This window comes from Macaca nemestrina, chromosome X (genome assembly GCF_043159975.1).
Source record: "Macaca nemestrina isolate mMacNem1 chromosome X, mMacNem.hap1, whole genome shotgun sequence".
NCBI lineage: Eukaryota > Metazoa > Chordata > Mammalia > Primates > Cercopithecidae > Macaca > Macaca nemestrina.
Window position 1 is genome coordinate 36396658 of NC_092145.1, and position 14839 is coordinate 36411496.

Below are 14839 nucleotides of genomic sequence, written 5' to 3' on the forward strand. Positions count from 1 at the left end.
GGGTGTGATCTCAGTTCACTGCAACCTCTGCCTCCTGGGTTCAAGTGATTCTCCTGCCTCAGCCTCCTGAGTAGCTGGGACCACCCAAGTAGCTGGGACCACAGGCATGCACCACAACACCTGGCTAATTTTTGTATTTTTTGGTAGAGACAGGGTTTTGCCATGGTGGCCAGGCTGGTCTCGAACTCCTGACCTCAAGCGATCCACCCACTTCGGTCTCACAAAGTGCTGGGAGCGAGCCACAGTGTTGTGCAGAAATTTCCACAAATAGTTTTAAAAGGCAAGAGGGTCAAATGAATTGAGTGGGTTTCATGGCTGCCTTTCAATACAATTCTGTGCCTTCAGGTTGTACCCACGGCTAATGATTTTATCCAAAGGACAACAGGCCAGGCACAGTGGCTCATGCCTGTAAGCCCAGCACTTTGGGAGGCCAAGGCAGGCGAATTGCTTGAGGCCAGGAGTTTGAGACCAGCCTGGACAACATGAAAAACAACAATTAAAAAATGTGTTTCCTTTCTCTACTTAAAAAAAAAAAAAAAGAAAAAAGAAAAGAAAAGAAAAGAAAAGAAAAGAAATTAGCTGGGCGTGATGGCCTGTGATCCCAGCTACTCAGGAGTCTGAGACAGAATTGCTTGAATTTGGAAGGCGGAGGTTGCAGTGAGCTGAGATCGCACCATTGCACACCAGCCTGGGTGACTGAGCTACACTGTGTCTCAAAAACGAACAAACAAACAAAAAAACCCAAAGTACAACATTTGGAGACTGCACTTTTTGCTGTTTCTCAGGTAAGGTAAGTTGGTTTTTTTTTTCAGTGCTATCAGTAACATAGTAAATCAATGCTACATGACAGTTTTCCAGTGCTACATAACATAACTCTTATTTTGTCCAGACTCAGAAGGAAGCTTACAGTAGATGAATCCCTTGCAAACTGATTCATTTCTCGTGTTGATTTTCAAAGGTCTAGAATAGGATGGCAGCATTTCAAATTATCGAACACTTGAATAATCTCCTTGATATTTTTTATTCACCTTAAAACTCGATCGTAAACAGGCATTACTGATTTGGGGGTTATAAAGGATTTATGACAGCAAAAGTTAAAAATTTGTTTTCTTTCTAATATTTTGATTCTGTTGTCACTTTGTTCAAAAACTAATGATAATTTTCTGCCCTGTGTATGTATATGGACCATAATAATATAATTGGGTATCTGCTATCACATTTATAGTCTTCAAGAAAAAGTCACATCAAATAACAGAAACTGCTTAAGCCCCTTTTATTTTTATTTTGCAATGCTAGAAGGAATTCTAAGCCATATTTCTTACTGCTCTTTAGGTTTTACTTTTCTAAATTTTAATGGTATCTTACACTTATGATGTATTTAACTTACATTAAAATGTAGATGTTTTAAGAATTTTAGTTTTGTTAAGGCCTTTCTAAATATAATTTAAGTAATAAAGGATTATTATAAGAGTAACAACTAGGATTAGGAATTTTTTTAGGTTCGTCTGTGCTATGTTTACTGATTACATCACTTAGAGTGACATTGTACTTTGAAAATATATATCAAATGATAGCATAACAGGGTAGTTCTGTTACTAAATATTTTGTGCAAATCTTAAAAAAAAAGACTAATTTTTCTGATAATCTCTTCTTGTAACTGGTAAATTCAAGGGTTTTGTCTCACCCAGGAAAGGCTTTTCATTAAAAGATGAGATCGAAGCATTATGCCACTGACATTTATTAAATGCTCACAATGTGCCACTCTCTGGGGTAAGTCCAAATACCAACGTTCAAAATAACATTGCAAAGGATTATTCTCATTACACAAATGAAAAAAGAGTGGCCCAGAAAATTAAGTCACTTGCCCAAGCTGTGTTATAAAGCTAATAAGTGGGAATAACTGGATTTTGAACCATGATTTTTTTTTCCCAGACATTGGTAGTAATAGGTTTTCAAGTCAGTTTTCTTGGTGTTATTTCCATTTTTGCTTTTATTTTTAAGTTTTGTTGCTTATGCCCCAAAATGAAATGAATGACATGCATTCTTCATGTACATTGTTTGAAACAAAAGTCCTGGAAATACACTAACAGGAATATAATTTATTGATAAGCTGAATTCTGTTTTACTTTTTCCCAGTAGTCTATGCATTAGAAAAGAAAATATTTCACTAAAGTAATTAAAGCACAAAATCTTTAAGATTCAACAACAACAACAAAAAGCTTTAGATGACAAGAGAAGCAATTTTTCCTTTGTTATTACTTTAATATATCCCATTTGGAGCATTGGTTAACCTAAAATACAAATCAACGTAATGATTAGCAGCATAGCATCTAGAACTAAATTGCTCAGGTTAGAATCTCAGCTCTTGTTACCTAATCGCTCATGTAGGGCTGTAGCTCAAACCTTCTATGCCTCAGTTTCCTCATTTAAAAAATAGGGACAAAAATGGAATTTCGGTCATAGTTTTTTTTTTGTTAGTACTAAATACCTTTATACAGTTTGTATATGTAAAACCCTTTTCATGGTTCTTAACACAATAAGGAATAGCTATTAAATTTTCAGGTCAGTTTATTTAACTGAAATGATTATGTGTATTGCATCAGTGTACGCAGATTTGTTTTATATCGGATGGAATATAACTTAAGAGGTTAAACAATACAAAATGTTATACTAGATTTTATTTTAAAGCATAAGAATATTCAAAATATTATAACTATATTAAGCTATATTCTGTATTTTAATTATATATTAAAACTGTATTCTATAGAATGGGCCTTGTGATATGGAAGTCAAGAAAGTGAATGCTACCTGAGGGAGCTCCACCAGAGAAGCCAAATGTCTATATAAGGGACGTGGCCATCGTGGTCTCCTCTGTGCTGAAGGGTCTATACTTTGGGGTGGGTTGGGGTGTAAAGGATAGACTCAGTTCCTGTATTCCACTTTCAAAAGATATAAAGGAATTAAATTCAGAGACGAGCCTTGAACCCAGCTCTTTAGAGCAACAGAGCCTGGAGGAACGTGGCCGGAATTGTGTTCAAATTGTTGGACCACCATGGGCAGGATGGACAAGACTGGCTTTACATGTCCTCAAACGTGCAGAAGTTACCAGGGGACCGGTTTCCCTCACCCTCAAACCAGGAGGTCGGAGACCCAAACGGTGGTACGCGGAGTCAGTGAGTGCTGGTCGCTGGAAGTTGGCCAGCCTCAGAAAGCAGGCCCCAGAAACAGAAAAAACAATGCGGGGATAGTCAGTCGATGGCTTTTGTGGTTCTTGCTCACTCCATGATGTGTAATTTTGGCCAAGCGCGTGGCCACTTCCCAGCAGTCCCACTTCAGGGACGAGGTGAACAACATCACCTCTTGTTGTATACACCTCTAGTTGTATACTCGTTTTTTCAAAGGAAATAGGTCGCGTGGGGGTTGGTAGGCCAAGTGAGTTTCAGCTTCTAAATCACTGTAACTTCGTGGCGGCTGGGGGTGAGTAGCCTGGTCAAAGCCTCGAAATCTTCGGGAGCAGCGGCGCATTGGGATAAACTTCGGCTCGGCCTTTGCAGCATGAGAGGGGTGGGGTTACTTGAAGGGCTCCTCAGGAGAAGGCGATTGGCCCTGGGGAAATCAGGGGGCGGGACGAGTCCATCATTGCCACTAGTCTTGCCGGCAAGTTCAGGGCAAGCGGCGAGGGCGGCCGAGCCCCGAGGGCAGCCAGCGCGCGGGCAGAAGAACCAGCAGTCGCGAGCCACTAGGCAGCCGCGGTGAGCTCGCCAGAGCCGCAGGGGATCGAGGAGGTCACGGGGCGTTGGCACTGGCGTTGCCCTCTTAGGTAAGGCGAGGACGCTTCTGCGCGCGGTAAGCTCGACGCGAGCCATTCAACAGCTGGCTTCGCGAGCGACAGTCGCACGGGGTGACTGGGACCGCTGACGGTTGCGACTGCGGCGGTTGGAGGGAGGCGACGACGGCGGCGTAGGCGTTGGCGGCAGCGGCAGCGGCAGCGGCGTCGGCGGCGGCGGCGGCGGCGGCGGCGGCGGCGGGGGCGGTAGTCGCGTTATCCCAGCGGATCGTGAAGTAGAGACGAACGGTTCCTGAAGCTCCCGGTAAATGCCCTCCGCTCTGTCCTCAGAGAAGGGCAGCCACGCTGGGCCCTCGGTGGGGATTGGGGAGGGGCTGCACAAGAGACCCGAGTTGCCCCGCTTGCCTCAGCAGAGTCACGTTTTCCAGAGTAACGCCGAGGCTCTTCCAGGTCCACTCTCCCCTCACCCCAGACCCCGCTGCGCCAGGGAGCGCACCGGAACCCACTCGAGGGCTCACCCAACCGCTGCTCCGGCGAAGGTCGAGGCATTCCCCTGGGGCACGTTGGCAGTGATATCCTGCTAATGGGAACTGAAGGTGCCCTCTCCTGCTCGACCGGTACGCCAAGTGCCCATCATTAGCAGGTCTCTGCCGCCGCCGCCCCCGATGACCCTCATCCTTGGCTTTAGGGACTTCTCAAGAGATTCTGAGTCTCGGCTTGAGGTTTCCAGCGGGGTGGATTAAGACCGTTTTAATCTGACCGTGACTTGCTCACCCACAAGTCTTTCGGGATGCAAGATCCTGAGCTTGGGTTGGTGGGCAGAGAGGCGAGGGGAAGAATCAAGTTGGGGAGGCCCATGCTATAGGATATGCATGCCATACCCGCACTCAGGGGAAATCATAGTCGTGGTCCTTGGGACAAGTGCCGCCTTTTGGTCTCCTGCTTTTTGTGTTTTTATTTAAAGTCGACCATTACAAGAGGCAGAATTTTCTAGTGCTGCTAACTCTGAGGGATAACAAACGTGTACTGGAACGCTGGGTTCCGGTATGGGAAACAGGTTAGCTTTTGGGCCTCTTCTTGGTGTCTTTTCTAGATTGAGAATATGGTCTCTTGGCCGGGCGCGGTGGCTCAAGCCTGTAATCCCAGCACTTTGGGAGGCCGAGACGGGCGGATCACGAGGTCAGGAGATAAAGAGACCATCCTGGCTAATACGGTGAAACCCCGTATCTACTAAAAAATACAAAAAAACTAGCCGGGCGAGGTGGCGGGCGCCTGTAGTCCCAGCTACTCGGGAGGCTGAGGCAGGAGAATGGCGTAAACCCTGGAGGCGGAGCTTGCAGTGAGCTGAGATCCGGCCACTGCACTCCAGCCTGGGTGACAGAGCGAGACTCCGTCTCAAAAAAAAAAAAAAAAAGAATATGGTCTCAAAGATCATGCCCATTTTGCCCTGTTTTCCTGCCTACCTCTGATCTAACCTTGGAACCTCATTCTGTTGAGAGTGTAAACTTGTGCAGTGCTATTGGTAGTGCTCACTCTTCATGCTGAGAAAACCATTTTTTGGAAAAATATGTTGGGACTTCTCAAATTCTGTTTTGTTGTTTGTTTGCCTTTTGAAGCATGTGACATTCCAGCAGTTACATTTTTCTGTGCTCTGGTTTTTTTGGGGGAGGGGAGAGAGGCCAGGGGAGGCCTTCAAAACATGGAGTAACTTCCATGAAGGCATTTTTCCTTCAACCATTGTGGAGCACAGAGGAAAGCGACTAGTGGAATAGGCCTGCTGGCGAAGGTGCCAAGAGGATCCCAGCTGCCACACACATTAGGATGGATGGGGCTGACTTGAGGTGGAGTAACATTGGGTGGGAGGGGGGCAGGGCCTGCAGAGTCCACCGTGGCTTTTGTAGTTGCTTTCCATTTTGTTCCAGCCAAAGAGTATACCTGCAGTGCAGCCTGTTTGTCCAAGTTCCCATCATACACTTACGTGAAGAGAGTGGCCTTTGCTGGCTTTATGTGTCATCTCTACCCACAGTAAGAAAGGCGAGGTATAGAGATTAGAGAACATGGAGATGGCAATGGTGGTGGTGCTGATGTGTGTGTGAGAGAGAGACTTATTCCAAACAGTGAAGCAGTTTATCTTCCCAGCATGCATTCCTACCTTTGCTAGAGACAGAGACTTTTGCTGAGTTATTTCAGATCCAGGGCGCTGGTAGTTGTCCAACTCTCTGATTCAGTGTACACTTGGGTCTGTGGGTTCTATGTTGTATCCAACATGCTCCTGGCACTTTAAGAAGCTATAAAACCAAGCTGTGGGCTGAGGCAGGCTAATGCCTGGGGTGCAGTTAGAGCAAATGTGGACATCATGGAATCCAGTTGCCCTTTGCTCAGAAGAGACAAAGGGCTGGAGCACTTGCAGAAGAAGAGGAAGGTCAGTGAAAATTTAGTAGTCATAATAATAATGAAAATTTACTGAACACTCACTGGAAGTTAAGTACTTTACTTGGATCTTTTTTTTTTTTAAATACTTTCCAAAGTGTTGTCTTTTATTTATTTATTTATTTTTATTATACTTTAAGTTCTAGGGTACAAGTGCACAACGTGCAGGTTTGTTACATATGTATATGTGTGCCATGTTGGCGTGCTGCACCCATTAACTCGTCATTTACATTAGGTATATCTCCTAATGCTATCCCTCCCCCCTCCCCACTCACTCCCCACAACAGGACCCGGTGTGTGATGTTCCCCTTCCTGTGTCCAAGTGTTCTCATTGTTCAATTCCCACCTGTGAGTGAGAACATGCGGTGTTTGGTTTTCTGTTCTTGGGATAGTCTGCAGAGAATGATGGTTTCCAGCTGCATCCATGTCCCTACAAAGGACATGAACTCATCCTTTTTTATGGCTGCATAGTATTCCATGGTGTATATGTGCCACATTTTCTTAATCCAGTCTGTCATTGATGGACATTCGGGTTGTTTCTAAGTCTTTGCTATTGTGAATAGTGCCACAATAAACATACGTGTGCATATGTCTTTATAGCAGCATGATTTATAATCCTTTGGGTATATACCCAAAGATGGCTGGGTCAAATGGCATTTCTAGTTCTAGTGGATTATTTTAATTAATTAATTTATTTGGAGATGGAGTTTCACTCTTGTTGCCCAGGCTGGAGTGCAGTGCACAATCCCAGGTCACTGCAGCCTCCATCTCCCGGGTTCAAATGATTCTCCTGCCTCAGCCTCCCAAGTAGCTGGGATTAAAGGTGCACGCCACTGCACCTGGCTAATTTTTGTATTTTTGGTAGACACGGGGTTTCACCATGTTGGCCAGGGTGGTCTCAAATTCCTGACTTCGAATGATCCACCTGCCTCAGCCTCCCAAAGTGCTGGGATTACAGGCGTGAGCCACTGCACCAGGCCGCATCATTTTATTTAATCCCACCTGTAAGATAGGCACTATTATCATCTTCTGAAGCTCAAAGAGGTTAGGTGGCATGCCCAAGGATGTCACCAAGCTGGTCAGTGGCAGAGGCGGGATTTGAACCCGAATCTGCTTGACACCAGACCTTGAGCTCAAAAGCATTTTGGTTTTTACTGTCACAGGGAAGGTTACATAAAAGAGGTGAAATGGAGCAAGGTTTTGAAGGGTGAGTAGGCTTTAGATGAGGAGAGGGGATATTTGGCTGAGGGGATCAACATCTTTAAAGGAACTCAAGGAAGATTGGCCCAACTAGAATGGGGGATGGACACAGGGGCGTGGTGAAAATAGGACTGGCAAGGTAGGCCCTGGGCCACTGCTCAAGGGAAACAAGCCCCCACTTGGGAAGTTTCACACTCAGGATTAGCTTCTTGTCTTATTGTGTAATTAGGAAATTGTCAGACATGCAGTGAAACTGTCTCTGTGAAGGGTGAGTAATCTTAACACACAGGAATGCTGTGGACCTTATTGTGAAGCATTATCCATAGATGGTAGCTTTCCTCAGGCCTGGGGTTGAAAGCCCGCTGTGCTAGGGCCCCAAAGAGACATTCTGGTGGGCCTTGCTGTTCTTCATCCTTTGCTTGCACTCAGGTTTTCTGTTTGCTGAATAGTTGATGTGTATAGGATCTGGGTCAAAATGATTAAAAGAAAAATCAGGGAGAATAAAAACAACTCAGAAGTGACTTCCTAAAAGATAGCATGTTAAGAATATTAATCTGGAGTCCCAGAAAGTGCTCCATATGTTTTAGACGGGCAGGTATAAGCCGCTCTGTGTTGGCATTTGAGATGGGGAGTTCTTTGTTGTGCAGGTCTGTTTAGGAACTGCAGGGCAGTTAGCATCGCTGGCCCCCTGCTAACCAAATGGCAGTGGTGTCCTCCCCATGCTAGTTATTGTGACAGATACAACTATTTTTATGCATGTCCCAACACTCTTGAAGGGAGCAATACTCACACACTTAAACATGACTGGAGCCTATTCTCAGGAATTCTAACACTCATTTCATGTGAAAGAATGTTAAAACCATTATTGCTTGTCTGTAGCCCAAAGTACCAAATGTCTCTCCTGACATTCACCATTTTCTTCCTTAGATTCCAGTTAATTGTCTCAATTTCTTTCTCTTTCTAGACTCAGTTGTTTGAGGGTGACTCTTCCCTGTGGTCCCCAAAGTGTCTTAAAGGTGCTTGGTAGGTACACTTAAATTAATCTCAATGTTCACTGATTAATGTTAATAGGTCTAGGAGTCAAAATGAACAAGCAAGTCTGCATTATCATTTCACTATGGGTCTTTAGGTGCTGTTATTAGTATTTTAAGTATGGAAATATACTTTTTTTTTTTTTTTTGAGACAGAGTCTCACTCTGTCACCCATGCTGGAGTGCAGTGGTGCGATCTCGGCTCACTGCAACCTCTGCCTCCTGGGTTCAAGCACTTCTCCTGCCTCAGCCTCCTGAGTAGCTGGAATTACAGGCGTGCATCACCACGCCCGGCTAATTTTTGTATTTTTTAGTAGAGACAGAGTTTTACCATGTTGGCCAGGCTGGTCTCGATCTCCTGACCTTGTGATCTGCCCACCTCAGCCTCCCAAAATGCTGAGATTACAGGCGCGAGCCAGTGTGCCCAGCCGGAAGTAACACCTTTTAAATGTGGTTATTGAGCAAAGTCTCTGTTTTACATAAGATTTAGCATTATTAAGTTCCTACTGTGTGTTAAGTACTGTTCTAGGCTCTAAAGATATAATGGTGAACCAGACAGATGCAGATTAAAAAAAAAAAAAAGGTTAGCAATGACACACGATGATCAGATGGTTTCTGTGTTATAGTGAAAATAAAATGGGGTGATAGACTACCAAGTCACAGGGGTGAGAACAGTGCTATTTCAGAGAGTGTTCAGGGCAGGCTTCTCTAAGCAGGTGACATCCAAGTCAAATGAGAGCAAAGAGAAAGCACCAGCCATGAGAAAATCTTGGAGGATAGCCCTTCAGGCAGAGGGAACCACAAGAGCAAAGTCCTGAGGAGTGAACCTGATGCATTTGAGGGGCAGTAAAAAGGCCAGCGGGGTGGGATGGAGAAAACTAGGGTAATAAGGGAGAAGGGTACAAAGCTGAGTTGAAAGAGGTGGGCAGGGGCCATGTTTTGAAGGTAAGTAGTTTGGATTTCATTCAAAACATGATGGAATGCCGCTGGAAGGTTTTGAACAGAGGAGTGACATGATCTGACTTAGGTTTTTAAAAATACGACCTTGGCTGTTGTGTAGAGTAGACTCTGTAGGGGCAAGGATGGAAGAAGAAGGACCAGTTAGGAGGCTGTTGCAGTAATCCAGGTGAGAGATGACAGTGGCCTGGACTGGGGGGTAGCAGTGAAGATGGAGATGAATTTGGGATTTGTGGTAAAGGTGGAGTCAAAAAGACTTTGGAAGGATTAACTCCTAGGTTTTGAGTCTAAGCGCCTGGGTGCAGGGTGGCTCTACTTAGGGAGCTGGAAATCACTGGGAGTCAGGGGAGCAAGTGTGAGGTGGAGGACAGGTTTAGGAGATGCAAATTAAGGGCTCTGATGCACTTGTTAGGTTGAGATGCCAATGATACATTCAACTGGAGACATTGAATAGGCAGTTGAATATCAATATAAAGGTTGGCTGGAACTACAGCCTACATAAAATTAAATGCAGATTAAAGCTGCTTTAAGTTGTCATTTTATACTAATAAAGGTAGCAGAAAGAAAAATGATAATGATCCAATGTGATCAGGACTGCAGGGGAATCAAGTATGTTAATGCTGCTGATGGCCTAATAAATTGGCTTTTAAAAATATTTACATAAGACCTGGAACGGTGGTTCACACCTGTAATCCCAGCACTTTGGGAGGCCGAGGCGGGCGAATCGCTTGAAGTCAGGAGTTCGAGACAAGCCTGGCCAACATGGCGAAACCTCGTCTCCACAAAAAAAATACAAAAATTACCCGAGTGTGGTGGCATGTGCCTGTAATCCAGCTACTCAGGAGACTGAGGCATGAGAATCACCTGAACCCGAGAGGCAAAGGCTGCAGTGAGCTGAGATCGTGCCCCTGCACTCCAGCCTGTGAGACAGAGTGAGACTCTGTCACATACACACAAAAATAATAATAATAATAAAAAATTTACACAAAGATTTCCATAGTAGCACTCATTCTCATAATAGTAGTGTAGAGCAGTGGCAGTATTCTTTTGGAAAGAGTTATGCTCTTTCAAAAATAATTGAAGACACAAATCCCCAGGGAGAATATCCAACTAAATATATAGTAAGTATAGAATTTCTATGTAATTTTTCTCTATATAGAATTTCTTTTTTAACAACCTTTAATTTTTATCGACACATTGTAATTGTACAAAATTTCTAGAGAAACTCTCTATAGGCATGAAAAATGAGGAATTGTGATGACCATATCAATATCTGGAATTGTTAATAAAACAGGTGCAAAAATCAGATCATGATGGCATGTAAGTACAATGGCGTAAATCTTACTTGCTGTTCGTGCTGAATATTGTTAGTATACAGTTGTCTTAATTTTAAAACAATTTCATTCACTTTTGACTTTGTACCTGTTTCTCTCTGGCAGTGTTCCCTGGTTAGGATGCCATAACTTCATTTTGGTCCACTGTGAAGGGTTCAAGTGAATTGTGGCTTCTCCAATCTTTCTTCCCTTGATCACATTTTCAGCACGAGGTATTGGGTAATATCCTATTCTGTGGGACTTGTAGTCAAATAAGTTTACCTTGGGATTTTTAAAAGGTTGGGAAATACTGTTACTCTTAAAAACTGGGTAATAGTGCAAAGCAGGGTCCCATGTGAAGGTTGCTTTTGACCTGTAGGTGGCGATTGGTGGGCAGGAATTTTGTTGGTAATTTTCAGATTGTGGAAATACAACTGAGAAGCAAAACACTGGCAACTTCATGATATGCATTTCCCACAAATAATACTCTGATTATTCAGTGATTGAGGCAAAAGCATGGAAGATAGCCACATTCCTTTAATTCCCTGATAGCTTTTTTTTTTTTTTTTTTTTCATGAGAAGAGAAAGCAGTGAGTCTTCTTCAGTAGCATTGTTTATTAATCTAAGGTATAAAGTAGCATTCCTGGCTGGAGGTGTCTGGAGAGAGGTGTTCTTCAATAAAAATGTTCCTGGTGCAGACGAAGGAGCAAAAGACCAAAAGACTGGTCAGATAGGTCTGCTTACTGCTCTGTGCAGGTTTTTAAAAACAGCTTCTTCCCTTGTTATCTTGGAATGACTCCTGTACACACTTGCTTAGAGTTAGTTATGTGAACGCATTTGCACAGAAAGGCCAACACAAGACTTTTCTTCAGGTTAATTTATTTTCTATTAGCCTCAGAAACACTCAGAACACGTTGCTTTCACAAACGTTACCACATACAGGAAACTTTAGGATGATGTTTTAACACAAGGAAGAGAAAACAGGAAATTGAGTTGCTCAGAGTTAAATGAATATGAATCCAGCTTTCTTCATTTCAGGATCGAAATTCCACATACTAAACTCTACCTTAGAGCTGATTTTCTCTGAATGGTGGTAGAAGAGATCCTCTCTCAGTAGGACTCTAATATTTCGTTGTTGCAAATTTATCATTGCCGAATGGCTGTGGATCTCCAAAAATCCCTTCCATTCTGCCCAGAAAGCCCCCAGTGCCCCCATAAGCCCAGACCATTTTAATTTGGGAATTCGGTCATTTGTTGGGTCATATATTGGCTATATTCTTATTATTGCAAAACTGAGTGCCACTCATTTTAATGATGTGATTTTTAAATTATTCAAGATCAGAGCATATGGTCAGTCTCAGTTTTAAAATGTTGTTGACTTAATGACGTGTCAGAACACTTGAACGTCCATGCATGGCATCTTGACTGAAGAACCATGGAATGTTTTTATTTGGTCAATACATACTGGGATTCTGTAGTAGCCAGAAAATTGAAAATTGACTAGGTTAATTTGACCCGAATAAATTCTGGCTTCCCTGCTATTTCCATAAATACGTTGTATAATTGTATACATCTTAAATGTTTTCAAAATGACTAACTTTAAGATTCAAAAGCCTGGAGAAAAAAGAAAGGTAGCAAAGAGCTACTTTGAAAGAGGATATTGCATAGATGGTCCTATTTTTTCCACTGTTTTTTTTTAAAGTACCTCATTCAAATGGCCTTTCTAATACTGTGTCAGCAAATATTTATGAGAGTGAGAACAAGCAAGAGAGAATGAATAGGTGGCTACTTTGCTGATTACTCAAGTGCTTTTAAAGTTTCAAGTTATATTTCTGATCTAAAAACCCTGAGATGTATTAGGTGAATCTCTCCAGTATCTCCTGAAATGGGAGAAGATATTGGAATGTCTTAGGATGCAGACTGTGCAGAATTTATTGAGGTTTCACTGCTGGTTAAAACGAACATTTTAGGCTTGTGACAACATCTCCAGTCTATTTCCTTTTCTCTATTCCCTTATCCTACTGTTATTCAATCAGCTTTGCTACGAGATATAGAGGCAAGGAAGATGAGGTGACCGTGTTCCCTGATAATCTCTTAGAAATGTTTTGGCATTGGGAACATGTTGAGTGAAATGTTTTAGTAAAGCTACATACACAAGATACTGCTAGAATGCACACTGTGTAAACATTATTAAATAACTATAATTTTTAAGGTTGGAGGAGCTCCCATTTGCTTATGCAAAGATATTAAAGAGTAAGTCATCTCAGTAGGGTTGCTTTTAATCATAAGGCTAAAGGAAAGATATGTGCATGTGGGTGGGGAGGATTGGGGAGGTCATGGTGAACACAATAGGAATATGGGAATACTAGAAATATTTATTAAAATTTGACTTTTTGATAATTTGTGAATATCATGATTCTGGCATTTCTTGCCATCAAGGTTTGGTTTATCTAGGCTCCTAAAACTTTGTTTAATAAATTAATCTATGCATATAATAGCGATTGGTGAAAGTGATGGGAAAGTTATTAATGAATTCTACCATTACTGTCAATTGAAGCACAGGCTTATTAGAAGGGAAATTAGAGACAAATTAGGTTGTTCTAAAGAGTCAGTTTTAAGTCAAAGCCTAATAATTTGATCTTAGTGATTCCACACATTTTAGTATGTATATTTTGATGAACATATAAATATGCATAAAATACATAACTATATCTACAGTATAATAACTAAGCATAGATTGTATTTTTGTATATTTGGCTTAAACAGGGTTAAAACCAAGGATTGTGTTGGGGAGAAAATCACAAACCCTTTTTTTTTTTGAGATAGAGTCTCGCTCTGACTCCCAGGCTGGAGTGCAGTGGCACGATCTCAGCTCACTGAAACATCCGCCTCCCAGGTTCAAGTGATTCTCCTGCCTCAGCCTCCTGAGTAGCTGGCATTACAGGCACCCACCACCACACCATGCCCAGCTAATGTTTATATTTTTAGTAGAGACGGGGTTTCACCATGTTGGCCAGGCTGATCTCGAACTCTTGACCTCAGGTGATCCGTCTGCCTCAGCCTCCCAAAGTGCCAGGATTACAGGCGTGAGCCACCATGCCTGAACTAGTTGAGTATTTTCCAAAAACATCTGTTTGCTTTTGCTGTGTTATAAATTATCATTTATGAGTTAAACGCTCTGCAGCTAAGCCAGGAGTGGTGGCTCACGCCTGTAATTCCAGCACTTTGGGAGGCTGAGGTGAGAGAGGTGAGAGGATTGCTTGAACCCAGGAGTTTGAGACCAGCCTCAGTAACATAGAGAGACCCGTCTCTACAAAAAATAAAAAATTAGCTGGGCGTGGTGACATGTGCCTGTAGTTCCAGCTACTCAGGAGGCTGAGGTGGGAAGATGGCTTAAGCCCAGGAAGTCGAGGCTGCAGTGAGCCTTGATTGCACAACTACAGTCTAGCATGGGGGACAGAACAAGGCCCTGTCTCAAAACAAAATATTTTGCAGCTAGATCAGTGATTGATGAGGGTAGGGAGGAAATGTGGAGGGACAATGGGTATTTTGACTACCTTGATTGCAGTGATAGTTTCATAGGTGTGTATACACATGTCAAAATTTACCAAAACATACAGTTTTGATACATGTGTAGTTTATGTTATTAAATGTGTAGTTTATTATATATCAATTTTGCCTCAATAAAGCAGTTCTAAAAGATAAGTTCTGCAGCCCATTGTGTAGCTAGTATTGCAATTGCCAAGTGAGCCTGTGATATTCAAAGTCCTGCTCTGGTCTCCCGGGCTTCCATTATGACTCACACAAACTTTGACTATGGGTTCAAATGCCTATAGGCATTTACAGTGATGGCAGAAAGAGGGGTGCTTTTGGTGGGTGAATGGAGTTGCTATTGTATTAATCTGTTTTTTTTACTATTTTCTGGACAAGTTGGTGTCAGCAGTTATAAATTGCTTCCTTTTAATAGCTTGTTATTATCATCCGAAGTTCCTCTTTTTAATTAAAAACAAAGTACAAAATTAATACATTCTTATTATAAACATTAAAAAATTGAAGCATTAAGAAATGTACAACATGGGCATATAGAGTAAAATAATGGATTGGAGACTCCAAAAGGTGGG